Genomic DNA, 14,455 nt, shown 5'->3' with positions numbered 1-14,455 from the left:
GTAATAGGTGCCTATATATAAAAAAAAAACCTAAATAGTGGGACTGTCCCTATACAATCAGGACATCTGGTCACCCTACCCAGCTCCCCCTGTTCAACCCTCCTTCCCCCCAAAAGGTGAGACAGGCACACCAGTACCCGCATTGCGTATCATCCCCATCAGCAGCACAGACCAGTACTGACTTATCTTGCCATTCACATCCCAGTTCTCTACTCAAAACCTCCACGGGGCTGGAACTTAAAATAAAGCAGACAGCCACTTTCACTATGACTATGGCCAATACGACCTCCCACATTCCCCCAATACCAAAGACTTTTGACCATTTTACTGCACTCCTGCTCTCCCTCGCAAGGAAGAACATCTCCTGGGGACACAGGTCATGGGACACTCCTTGCTGGACTTCAGGGACCCAACAGCTATTCCACAACTGTGAGTGTAGAGACCCAGAAACTGGAAAAGCTTTTTAAATCAGCATGTCATACAGTACCAAGTCAAATACCTTATAGAAGTCTTTTGTTTATTTTTACAGTGCAAATATTTGTAATAAAAAATATAAAGTGAGCTCTCTACACTTCCTATTCTGTGGTGCAATTGAAATCAATATATTTGAAAATGTAGAAAAACATTCCAAAATATTTATAATAAATTTAAATTGGTATTCTATTACTGTTTAACATTGTGATTAAAAGTGCAATTAATTGCAACTCTTTTTTTAAGTGTTTGACAGCTCTAATTTTTAGGGTAAAATGTTCAAGATATATAAGTCTCATTTTCAAAAGTGACTTTGCCTCAGTGGACTTAAAGTGCATGAGTGCCAAAGTCACTTTTGAAAATGGGGTTTGGATGCTTTTGAAAATCCTGGTGTCTCTGGATGCAGCAAGGCAGAAACAATGGACTGTATGTGTAGAAGCTCTAAACTTTACATAAGATGGGAGAGATGATATCTTTTACTGGACCAACCTCTGTTGCTAAGAGAGGCAAGCTTTTGAGCCACATAGAACTCTTCTTCAGGTCTGGGAAAGGTATGCCCACTTTGGATGCTAGCCTACCCCTTTGTGTTTTCAACCACAAAGAAGCTGTTGGGACTAGCTCTGGTCACTACAAACACCGAGGCCGAATTCCAACCAAAAATCAAGACTGGTACTACTTACATAGATCTGTCAGCAGCACATGATCCAGCTGGGAAGATGGATCTGCTACTGAAACTAGGCAAAGTGATCCCCTATGTGCAGATTCTTAGGCTGCTGAATACGATGCTTAGTAGCTACAGGATACATGTATACCTTGGAGGTCAAACCAGCAAGCCGCGCACTTCGAATAATGGGTTACCCCAAGACGCTGTACTCGCTCTGACACTCTTCAATATCTACACAAGCAATATGCCTGAAATGATAGCACAGAAGTTTGCATATTCTGATGATTTGGTACTCACAACTCAGGTGCCTAGCTTTAAAGAACCTGAAGTGTCCCTTACATCTGAACTTAAGATCATGGAGTACTTCCAAAACCAGCAGCTGAGACCAAATCTGAGCAAAGGGGTAATCTCTACTTTCCCCCTTCACAACACTTAGTCTGCAAAAGAGAAGAATGAGAGGGGATTTGATAGCAGCCTTTAACTACCTGGAAAGGGATTCCAGGGAGGATGGAGCTAGGCTGTTCTCAATGGTAGTAGATGGCAGAACAAGGAGCAATGGTCTCAAGTTGCAATGGGAGAGGTCTAGGTTGAATATTAGGAAAAAGTTTTTCACTAGGAGGGTGGTGAAGCACTGGAATGGGTTATCTAGGGAGGTGGTGGAATCTCCATCTTTAGAGGTTTTTTAAGCTGCAGCTTGACAAAGCCCTGGCTGGGATGATTTAGCTGGAGTTGGTCCTGCTTTGAGCAGGGGTTGGACTAGATGACCTCCTGAGGTCCCTTCCAACTCTAATATTCTATGAATCTATGAACACAATCACCCAAAACACTCTGTTGAGTTTTGCATTGAAACTGTGCATTATGACCCAAAGCCAACATATCTCACTGTCATTCTTGACTGCAAACTGGCCTTTCATGACCATCTCAAGAAGAAACTGTTACTCACTGTAATTGTGGTTCTTCGAGATGTGATGCAGATGTGCATTTCACTTAGGTGTGTGCATACCTAGTGCGCTTGAGTCAGTGACTTTTGCCTACCAGTACCCCTAGAGGGGCAGTGCTCGCACCTCATGACTATGGCCCCTCCCTGGGGTATTTGAGGCAGTGCCACCCTGATGCCCCTCAGTTCCTTCACACTGAAAGTCCATGAGAGGAGACTTTGATACACATGGGATAGAGGGTGAGTTGTGGAATATACATCTGCATCACATCTCAAAGAACTAAGGCTATGTCTACACTGATAGCAGCAAATTTGCCGCTGTCCGATCAATTTTTAATTGAGCAGCAATGAAGACACATTCAATCGATCCAGAAGTCATTTTAATAAAACCACCTCTCCAAAAAGTGTAGCGCTGCATCAACAGTATGCATTCCCTGTCAGCACAGCATGTTATTCAAATTACAAATATCACAGGATCTTTTTCAGGGGATAAGGCAACAAGCCATGTTTATTGTGAATACAGAAATTTGGTAAATAGTATCAATAAAAAAGTATCAACACTGTAACAACATCAATATTGTTCTTTACTTAGTGAAATAGTATCAATTATGTAAATACTAGGAAAATAGTATCAACATTGAATCAATGCTACAATTACAGAGATTCTTGTTAATAAAATATACTTCGTTGACACGTTTCAATTGGTATTTTAATTCACACTCACACACACTGACAGGCATACACTGACAGGGAGAAAGACATACATAGGGGTCTTACAGATGTTATAGTTAGCAGCCTCTTGGTGCTCGTGGTAGTCACTGGCCAGGTGACTGTAGCACAAGGGTGAGGACAAGGTTCTGCCAATGCGCATCGGTACTCCTGGATGGTGTGGTGATGTAGACCCGAACCTCCAGCCTTCATCTTTCTGTCCCATTTTATAGGGAAAAAAGACCCCATGTAAGTCTATGGGTTTTTGCTCTGTCATGCTGAATCTGCATTTGGTGTGATCCTCAGTCACCCACATTATTGCAAGCCTGATCAGATTTTGTTCTTTGAAGTGGGCTGAGTCCAAAGTTATCAGGGTGGGCTCCTCTTTGGCCAGCTGAGTGGTAAAAGTTATTATCTTTGCTCCTTTCTTCCTCCCGCAAACGTTTTAGGTGAGGCTGGTGTTTTCTTCATCTATTTCGACATCCCTTACTCAGACCAATTGTTCAATCACTTTCCCCGTCTACACGCATCTCAATTGCTCAGCCATTCACACTTCAATCACTCAGTGCCAACTCCTAACTGAAGAATTCACATATTATTTTTAAAGCAAACATTATTTAATTTTTGCCAGTGTCTTTCACAATGAGGTAGGTATATTACATTTCACAGTGTGGCTTTTTATACTTAAAATAGGGTTTTTACAAATATATTGAAAGTGGGTAAAATTAACAGATAAAATGGTCAGTGGAGTGGTTTTACAAACAATCTTAAAACAAATAGAATTATAGAAAGTAAAGACAGACTTGAATTATTATGCAGTAAATGGATATATTAAAAAGGCTGAAGTGAACATTTAAAAGGATAGAACAATAAGAGTCAGTTGAGGTTTTAACTTTTGATTAAAGTTACAATGTGTCAGGCTGAAGTGCCTCTTGGTAGGAAGAGATGGGGGGGTGTTTGTGGCTCTGTTCTTTTATGTATTTCATGAAAACAGGATTGGGCCAACAAGCACAGTGTGGACAGTGCGCTAACAGAAATTTCAAAATCGACAGGAGTTACGCAAGCTGCTCTGTTCAGCTGCCTATTCAGGACTTCCACATGAAGGATATGGGATAGGGGAAAAGAAAAGTTGTCACCAGAGTAAAATGGTACGCTAAATCTGCTAAGCTTTCACCTGGTTGTTTAACGCTTCATGGAATCTATGTTGAAAGTAGGCAGCTTTATATATACTTGCATTAGCAAATTTTAAAGCTATCAGTGTCCTATATAGTAATAGACAGAGTTGGGAATCTCTTCTGTAAATGGTCAGTTAGCAAGGTTCATAAAAAAGTGTGAACTTAATTTTAGGTTCTCCCCCTATCATAGAAATGTTGGGCTGAGAGGGACCTGAGGACGTCATCAAGTCCCAGCCCCTTACGTTGTAGCAGGACCAAGTAAATCTAGAGCATCCCTGACAGGTGTTGGTCAACTCTGTTCTTAAAAACTTCCAATAATGGAATGCTACCTAAACTAAACTAAACCCAAACTAATTCAAAAGGATGACAGAGTATCAGCTAAGAAACTAGAATGAAAACACAACTAAATCAAAGACAATAGGATAACTATTACAGCTGTAAACGTGACTAGCAGTCTAAACATTTGATTTCTTAGAAAATAGCGAAACCTCACAAACAGAATGCATGAAAGATAAAAGACTAAATCGCCCTGAAACTAAAGACCTCACTGCTGCTGACAAAAGTCAGCATCTTTTGGTCAAGGGATGAGAAAATCCAACCTACACTTGCAGGGAGCTAATGAGCTGATTGAAAAAGCTGAATTCTCCTCCCTCCCTATAAGGGAGTTAAAAATGCTAGTACAAAGTTGCTGAATGTCTTAAAATATTTTTCTAAGCCAAGTTGAGAAAACAGATACTAATCATTGTTTTGTGCAAGTCCATCCCTGCCTCATTCACAGTGCTGTGCATGCATTATTACTTTGTTCTACTTTGAACTTTCAGAAGTTGTCACCAGTAGATGATTTTGTGAGGAAGTTCAGGATACCGTGCAAGCTAGATATATAAAAGGCTCAACTCTGTCATAGCCATTGAAGGTGGAGGTAAAAGGTAAGTGGGAAGCTGCGTTACCTAACTCATGGTTGAAACAAGATTAGGACAAATGACAGTAATACATCCAGTTAATTTTTTCAAGACTACCTTAGATGGAGTTCACTGGATGCTGGACCATCTCTATAAAGCAGGCTTAGTTAACTATTGGAAAAGTTGGAGATGCTATTAACCTTCTGCTAAACTTGCCCATATCTCCTTCTCTTGAATTATAAAAAATACCAAAGGAATAAATACAAAGGTATTTCCATAGTTCTGAATATGAAAATCTGACTCTCTCCACAGAGGCATGTTGAAATCAGAAAAGGAATTAAATCTACCAGTGAACATTAGAAAAGGGGTATTGATGTGTCTAGTAGTAGCAAAATATGCAATACTTAGCAAAGGGATATTGAACACACGTCCACTTGTCCCAACTTCGATGGAGATAAACATAGTTGTGACAAAATAAAGAAAAATAACTTAAAATTCAGAGTTACCCAGGTGCATTAATATGGTTGGGATATGACATAGCCCAGATATCTCCAGCCTTGGTATTTTGACTGGTTTTGGTGCCTTAACTGAAGCACAGAAACCTAAATCTCAGAAAATGACAAACCAGATAGTTCTCGCTGAAACTATGTCTACACTACATGTACACCCACTAGTAGCAGGGTGTAGGGTACATGTAGCTACACACCACAGTGAAAAACACACTGTGTCCACACAGGCGTGTCAGTGAAAGATTCTGGCAGGGGGAAAGGTCTCAGCTTTTCCCCAATGCCAGAGCTCTTCTCTGTGGGGGGCAGAAGGGCTCCAGCAGCAGGGAGCTGCCCAAGCCTTTCCCCATTGGAAAGTCTTTTCCTGAGGAGGAAAGTGTCTTGCAGCTGGGAGGCAGCGGGACACTACACAGCTAATAGCAGTGCAGATGGGGAGGCATGGCGTGGGTGAGCAGAGAGCATGTATGGTACATACTCTCATACACAACCCCACCCTTCAGGCAGGTCTTTACTCCCCTAAGTCATGTCTCACCAACTACACTGCTATTTATACTGGTGCTAGGGTGGCTACACATGTATGTGCTCTAAATGTCACCAAAAGCAGCGTGTAGTGTGGACCGACTTTGATAGGGATGTAGTGGAATGCCATGGCTCTTTTTTTCATCCCCCATTAGTGAGCATTAGAACCCTGAACAAAGCTGCTCAGATATTTTTGAGCAACTGGGATAAATGTGGCTTGCTAACTCCACCAGGATATAGATGAGCTACAGCAGCAACTTCTTTCAAGGAACTAAGGGAAGATGTAAAGAGGCCATGCAGGAAGTCCTAGGAACACAGGCGTGAGGAGAAAGCTTAGGCTGAGGTTTATGTTCTGTTACTATTACCATAGAAAGCCAAGCCCAGAAGAAGGCAACTTTGACCTCATCCAGCATGTGCAGCATATCTGGATCAGGTTGACAATGGCACCTATTCAGAACTGGCTTTCATGCATAATACTGACGAGTGATGAGGAAAAGGACTTCAACATCCTCCATGTGCCCAGTTCAACTGCTGAGAGTCCTTTCATGTCAGCTGAACTAAGACACAGGTGAGTAACTGCTTAATTGCATCTTCCCATGCCTGGAATCGGAAGCACAGATTCATATTAGTGAATTTGGGACTGTCAAGCAGCACATGGGCAGGGAGAAATTAAATTAGGAACTGTCATTGGGTGGCCTCCCAAGCACCCCCCACATAGCCTCTGGAGTGGCCCCTTGCTTCAGTTTCCCCATTCAAGGGCTTTTTCAATAAATCACAAACCGTTTTGTTCCTTCATTGTCCTTCCTGGGTCCTGGATTTACAAAACATTCAACATAAAGTTTTCAAGTCCCTCCTCAAGTCTATTTTCCTGCTTGTCTCTCACAACCCAGGTTTTTCTGCTGATGGCTACTCACTCCAGCATCTTCTAGACGCTACGCTGTTCTTCCTGGGAATGAACTCACTCTCCTTCTGCAGGATTAGCAGCCTGGCCTATTCTTGCTGCTCTTTATAAGGGAATAAGGTGATTTCCTGCTCAGGTGTGCTCTCTTAGTAACTAGGGTTAGGTGGCCCCAGCCCTCTAGCTATTAATGGAGCAAGTCACCTAATACAGGCATCATATTTAGAACAAAAAAAGATTTTTTTTAAATATATACATAAAACAATTAGCTAGTGGAACTCATTGCCTCAAGGTATCATTGAGGCTAAAGCTCAGCAAGATTCAAGAAAGGTTTAGATACAGGGTCAGACTAGATGACTACCAGAGAGTGCTATTATTTGAATTCTGACACTGCTTTTGATTATACACCACAACTGATACTGAATTATCACACCGCTAAAGGCCTCTCCCCCGGCCTAAAGCGAGGAGTCACCAGGCCCTGGACTCAACTAATTGCGGAGGACAACGAATGAAAAAACCCAGGAACGGGTGTGGGGGGTCAAAGGGTCAAACAGAGGGAACCAGAAGGGGACACTGAGCAGAGAACCCTGGACAGAGCCCACTGCTCCCTGAAGGCCTCTAGGGAGCCAGCGGATGCTGTCCAAAGAAACTCTGCCCGGATACATGAACAAATGGAGGAACGGAAATAGACCCTACAGTCGCAGAGCATCCCCTCGGCCAACCTCCTCTCCCTGGTCTTGTAGACGGCCACTTTGGCCAGGACTAGAAGGAGGTTAATGAGGAGGTCCTGTGACTTTGTGGGGCCACGGATGGGGTGTGCATAGAGGAACAGATGTGGGGGAAAATGCAACCAGAACCTCAGCAAAAGGTTCTGGAGGAGCTGGAACAGGGGCTGCAGCCTGGCACACTCGAGGTAGACGTGCACCAGAGTCTCCCTCACACCGCAGAAGGGGCAGGTGTCAGCGCAAGGGGTGAACTACGCCAAGTACGCACCCATGCTCACAGTTCCATGAAGGAGCCGCCAACTGATATCCAGCCGGTTCCAGTTGCCCGCACTGACTATGGGGAATTTGTTCCAGAGCAACCTGCAGGTGGCGGCTTCAGTCGGATCCGGGGAGAAGAGGCTATCATAGAAGGCCCTGGCCCTCCCATGCATCTCTGCCAGATCCATGAGGGGACGCCATCCTCTGCCAGCAGGCAGGTGACGTGCTTTTTGGACCTCCCCCCCCGTTTCTCCAGGGCATAGAAGAAGCAGGAGCTGTGATTCATCTCCTGAAGGAGATGGATGCGGGATTGAATGAAGGCACCCCAAGCCCGAAGGTCTTCAATGGCTTGGAGCTCCTCCTGCTTCTCTCGGCATGCTCCACAGAGGGATGGATCCTCAGGGCTGGTGGCCAGATGCCTCTCCAGTTCTAAGACCTCCTGCTCCAGCTGCTCTATCCCTGCATCCCTCCGCCAGCTGGCCCCCCAAGTGTAGTCGCAGCAGAAGAGCCGGGTGTGCACCTTCCCCATGTCCCACCAGCACCACGCCAAGGGAAAGGCATGCCTCTGCCCCTGCCAGGCCAGCCAAAACTCCCTGAAGGATGCCATAAAGCCCACGTCCTCCAGCAAGCTGTTGTTAAAATGGCATTAGGTCGGCCCTGGTCACTCCACAGTGAGAGAGGCCGTCACAGTCAGCACATGGTGATCCGAGAACAGGGCTGGCCAGATGCTGGAGGACTGGGTGCGTAAAAGATGGTGTCAAGATAAATAGATGCGGTCCAACTGGGATTGGTGCGACCGATCGTCCTCCACCCAGCAAAGGTGAAGGTGACGACATCGTCCAGGTGGTGGTTGCGCCAGACATCCACCAGGGAGTGATGGTTGATGATCTCCCAGAGGACATCTGCAGCGGTTTGGCACTGCTCAGTCCCAGTGTGGTCCTGTTCCTTGAGGGTGGTGTTAAAGTCCCCACGCAGGACCAGGTATTCGTGAGAATCCAAGCTGCCGGAAGAAACACACCTGCTCCGGGCCTGAGTTGGGGGCATAGACATCGACAAGGTTCAATGCTAGCCCCTCCATATGGTCCAGAGGTGCAGCAGGCAACACAGCATGACCTCAGCAATCCCCAGCACCTCGGGTTATGCGTGGGCAGAGAGATGACTAAAAAACACCCTGTCCCCCCACTCCAGCCGCCAACTGGCCTTGGCGGCTAGATCCGTATGGGTCTCCTGCAGGAATACCACAGAGCACCCTCCCTCCCAAAGGAAGGAGAGCACCTGGCACTTGTGGAGACCCATCCTACAGTCCCGGGTGTCTAATGTGGCAAAGATGGTTGGGGCCATGATGAGGGCTGGGGAGGATCCTCATGGGCAGGGATGCCAGTGGCCTCCGTTGGGCCCCATAGCAATCTGTGACTGACCCCGAAAGTCATCAGGGAGTCATAGAAGCCTCAGGCCCACTGGTAGGCCACGGCGTCCCACCTCCCGGCTTCTGGTCAGGATGGGGAAGGGGCCTGGCCCCTTGAGATGGTACTAGACGAGGCGGCAAGTGGAGGGATAGCGGCTACCTGGGTGTACACTCTGGGTGCCAGGGCAGAGGCACCTCCACAGCTGGTGGAGGGAATGGCAGGGGAGGGGGAGCCACAGCTGATGGCGGGGCCACGGTGGGGACAGCAGCCCCCACCCTGGGAGGCTTTGCCTTCTGGGCGGGACTCTTGCTCTTCTTTTTCCCAGGCCCTTTCAGCCGGTCAAGGAAACCATAGCAGCAGCAGAGGTCCCACCCATGCCTGCTGCTGCCGGTGCCCTAGTGGGGGCAGTGGTGGCAGTAGATGGGGGCAGCGGTGGTCAAAGTGGTAGCTGTGGGGATAGGCGGGGAAGCAGGCTGGGGCAAAGGGGTGAACAGGGTGGACCGGGGGGGTCTCCATGTCCATTTGGGAAGATGGATAGGAGCGATCACCAAGGGAGTGGGCAAAGGTAAAGGGGTGGGTCGGGACAACCACTCCTCCCCATTAGGCTACAGGCAGGGGAGAAGGGTCCTAGCAGGGAGGCATTTCAGGGGCAAGCACTGGGGGGGGGGGGAGGAGGAGGTATGGGGATGATAGGGGTAGGATGGCTAACCACTCCTCCCCACTAGGCTGCAGGCAGGGCAGGAGGGTGCTGACAAGGAAGGGTAGCAGGGGCCTTATTCAGGGTGAGTGTGGGGGGTGTCTGCTCCTCCAGCTGCACTGTGGAAGGAGGGAAGGTTACAAGAGCATCAGAGGGTACAGTGAGCAGAGGGCACAATGAAAAACGGGGGGTTGCAGTGGCTTACAGGTGCTGAAAAAGGCATAGGTGCATTGAGAAAGTAGGTCAGGCTGGGGATAGGGCAAGCAGCTAAAGGGGAAGAGATGGGTCCTAGCACAAGCCAAAGGCAGGATAGGAAAACACAGAGGACTCCCAGGGACTGGGGCGGGGCAGGGAGAACAACAAAGGCTGAGGGGCCAGGGCAGGGCAGGGGAACCAAACAAACACTCAGGGGCTGGTGTGGGGCAGGGAAACTAGACAAACCCTAAAGGAACCCATGGGAAAATAGGAGTGGGGGGATAAAGTGGGCAGCTAGGAGCAGGTGGGGCAGGCTTTAAGGGGAAAGGAGGGGGTAATCTGCTTCAGGACAGCTGGAGGGCAAAGCAGAGGGTGGGGGGAGCCCTCCAGCCACCTGTAGCTGGGGAAGGGAGGGCAAGTCCAAAGCGGGAAAGGTGGGGGAGAGCTCATGTGCCCTAGTGTGGCCAGGTGGTGCCAAAAGTCCTTGCTGCTGCAGCAGTCCCAGGCGCTACAGGAGGCGAGTGACTGGGGTGAGGAGTCTATGTAGGTGGTACTAGGGTGGTAGAGGGGGCGATGGTGGTGGTGGAGGGGAGTAGATGGATTGGGGGGAGGTCACTCAGTCTAGCAACAAACAAACGGCCTCAACAGCATCCTGGAGTGGGCTGATGCACTCCCCCCACAGCGTGGTCTTCCTCCTCCTCACAGGCAGCAAAAGCAGCAGCAGGCTCCAAAGTAGTGGTGGTAGCAGCAGGAAGCCAGCTGGCCAGGAAGAGCCCCCAACAGGTGGTGGTAGCAGCAGTTTTGGGGCTACTCACTCTCCACTGGGAGGGAGGCAGGCCAGCAGAGGCCCCACACAACAGCAGTAGCAGCAAGGAGTGCAGGGGGGTCTGGCCCCTCCAAGAGAGTGCTACTATTTGAATTCCCTCCCCTAGCCTACGGGAGAAGCCACTGGACCCAGGACTCAGTTGATTTCAGGGGACAACTAATGAGAAAACAGGAAAGGGCATGAGGGTCAAAGGGTTAAACAGAGGGAACCGGAAGGGGACACCTCACAGAGAACCCCGGACAGTGCCCACTGCTCCCAGAAGGCATCTAGGGAGCCAGCAGATGCTGCCCAGAGGAACTCTACCCAGATACATGAACGGATGGAGGAAGGGAAATAGGCCCCCCAGTCTCAGAGCACCTCCTCTCTCTGGAGATGGTAGATGGCCACCTTGGCCAGTGCTAGGAGGAGGTTGACGAAGAGGTCCCGTGACTTTGTGGGGCCTTGGATGGGGTGTGCATAGATGCACAAGTACAGGGAAAAGTGCAGCTAGAACCTCAGCAGGAGGTTGTGGAGGAGCCGGAACAGGAGCTGCAACCTGGCACACTCAAGGTAGACGTGCGCCAGGGTCTCCCTCATGCCGCAGAAGGGGCAGGTGTCAGGGCGAGGGGTGAACTGCGCCAAGTACACACCCGTGCTCGTGGCTCTGTGAAGGTGCTGCCAACTGATATCCTCAGTGTGCCATGAGGTCAGGGTGGAATAGAAGCTGGCCCACCCGGGTTCCTCACCCTCCACAAGTGGTATCAGGTCTTGCCCTTTGGTGTCTGGGTGGGACACAAGGACGAAGAAATGGATGGTGTGGAGCACAAGCGTGTACAGATGGTCCCTGGGCATGGTTCAGAAACAGACCAGCTGCAAGTCTAGCAGCCGGCTTGGTGCATGGGGAGAGGATGGCCGGGGGGGTCATGTGAGGCTGTGGCCCGATGAAAAGCTCTGGAGGGCTAGAACTGAGGGGGGGCAGGGAACGCCTTCTCACAGCACCCACTCGAGGTAAACGTGAGCAGCAGGAGGCAAGGCTGCCCTCTCTTCCAGGAGTACGCAGCGGGGGGTTCAAAGGGTGGAGAGCCCCAGGCGCCAAGCCAGGGGATCCACCTAGTCCCCCCGGTTGTAATCCAGGAGGTCTCCTCTCCTGGTGATGCCTGCCAGGACCATCCTCCGTCACACTGAGGGGGCCTCCACCACCTGCACACAGAGTTGGGAGTTGTGTAGGAGGGGCTCTGTGAGGAGGTCCTCCCACTTGGTGACTGCAATGGACCTAGAGGCCAAGACCAGCCGCCAGGTCCGGAGGAGGTCCTGGTAGAAGACCGGCGGCTTGGAGAGGTCTCATGGAAGACCTCGCAGATGGAGATAAGAGCCGCCGGTCATATCGGAGCCCTCGGAGGCGGCAGAGGAAGGTATGCACCAGCATGCTCCACGCCAGACTACCTGCACTATCAAGGAGTCTCTGCAGGGCCTGGAGGTGGAAGGTGTGGACCTGGCTGTTGAGAGCACAGGCCCTGCCCTCCTTCCTCCAGGGGGAGACTGAGGATCCCTGCAGAGACCCAGTGCAGTCCTGGCCAAAAGAACTCCAGAATCACCTTCTGGAGGTAGGCCAGGAACCTCAGGATGGGACCAGGGTGCTGAGCCTATGCCAGAGGATGTACAGGAGTAGCTGGTTGAGCAGCAGTGCCCTCCCTTGAAGGGAAAGGCACGGGAGCAGTCCTGTCCACCTCCGCAGCTGCTCAGACACCCTACCCTCTAAATCATTCCAGTTCTCCACCTGGGAGGGATGGATGACAGAAAGGTAGATGCCCCGATAGAGCAGTGAACCCACACTCCACCGGCTAGCTTGAAGCGTGTGTGGGAGGGACAGGAAAGACTGGGATACCCTGTTGCCTTACCTCTTGTTTGCCATCCGGGAAGTTCCTCAGGCCTCCACTGGGTTTTTCCCCTTCGAGCTATTATATGGACGACACCCCTGGGGCATATTAGATATCGCCAGGGAGATTTGGGAGGAAGAACCGAACCCGGGTAGAAACATAATTGAGAACATACTACAGATGACAGACCAAATAGCTCGAGTCACTCCCATTGTATGAGAACACTTGAAGAAGGCACAAGAGGCCCAGCAGACCTATTATAACCACAAAGTGAAGGTTTGACAGTTCCAGCCTGGAGACCGAGTAATGGTACTGGTACTCATGGCCAAGAGTTGCAGTTGAACCCGTGGGAGAGGTAAATTACAAGGTGCAACAGCCAGGCCACCAGAAACAAGAGCAGGCCTACCACGTCAACCTCTTGAAGCCTTGGCAGGCCCGAGAGGCATGTGTAGTCACCCTAGAGACTGCCTCAGGAAAACAACCCACACGAACAGGTGAAGATATCCCCCAACCTAACGCTGGACCAAAACGCCGAGGTAGCTGAGATGGTCAACTGAAATTGAGATGTGTTCTCAACAAAGCTGGGCCGAACAACAGAGGCCTATCACCACATCATTATGAACCCAAGGCCAAAGTAATAATAAGACCCTACAAAGTCCCAGAGGCAAAAAGGAGGAAATCAAGGCTGAGGTCAAGAAAATGTCAAACTGGGAGTCATTGAAGAATCCCACAGCCAGTGGTCCAGCCCAATTGTGCTGGCGCCTAAATTCAATGGCACCACGCAGTTTTGTAATGACTTTTGCCAACTGAATGAGATTTCCAAATGCAATGCATACCATATACGATGCATAGATGAGTGAGTTGACTGATTGGGCAAGGCCCAATTCCTGACCACTCTGGATTTGACCAAAGGGTATTAGCAGATTCCCCTAGCCAAAGAAGCAAAAGAAAAGACTGCCTTCTCCACACCTGAGGGTCTATTCCAATACACTCTTCTTCCCTTTGGACTATATGGGGCCCCAGCCACCTTTCAGCACCTTATGGACAAGTTGTTGCATCCCCATGCCAGTTATGCCACTGCATACCTGGATGACATGATTATCCATACTGCAGACTGGGAAACCCACCTGGGAAAGGTAGAATCAGCATTGAATACCCTGAGGCGGGCGGGCCTTACAGCAAATCCAGCCAAGTGTGCCATAGGACTATCAGAAGCTAAATACCTGGGGTATGTCATGAGAAGGGGTGTAGCAAAGCTCCAAGTGAATAAGCTGATGGCCATCCAAAATTGGCCCCGACCGAACCGGAAGAAACATTCCGAGCATTCCTTGGGGTAGTGGGGTATTACAGGCGATTCATCCCCCACTTTGCCACCAGAACAAGCTCCCTGACGGACCTGGTAAAGGCTTGGGGCCCAGAAATGGTGAAATGGACTGACGAGGCAGAGGAGACCTTCACGGACAGCCCTCTGTAGCAACCCCATGCTCATGGCCCTAGACTTTATGAAGGAATTTATATTACAGACTGATGCAGCCAAGGAAGGGTCGGGGGCTGTCCTATCACAGATGGTGGGAAGAGAGGAACACCCCATCCTCTACCTCAGCAGAAAACGCCTTCCAAGAGAACAAAAATATGCAATGGCAGAGAAGGAGTGCCTTGCTGTCGAGTGGGCCATGGAAACCCTCAGGTATTATCTGCTAGGCTGAAGATTTACT

The sequence above is a fragment of the Emydura macquarii genome, unplaced genomic scaffold (assembly GCF_026122565.2).
Source record: "Emydura macquarii macquarii isolate MOO-44397 ecotype Brisbane River unplaced genomic scaffold, CSIRO-AGI_Emac_v2 contig_499, whole genome shotgun sequence".
NCBI classification, from domain to species: domain Eukaryota; kingdom Metazoa; phylum Chordata; order Testudines; family Chelidae; genus Emydura; species Emydura macquarii.
This window is presented reverse-complemented; position numbering follows the sequence as displayed.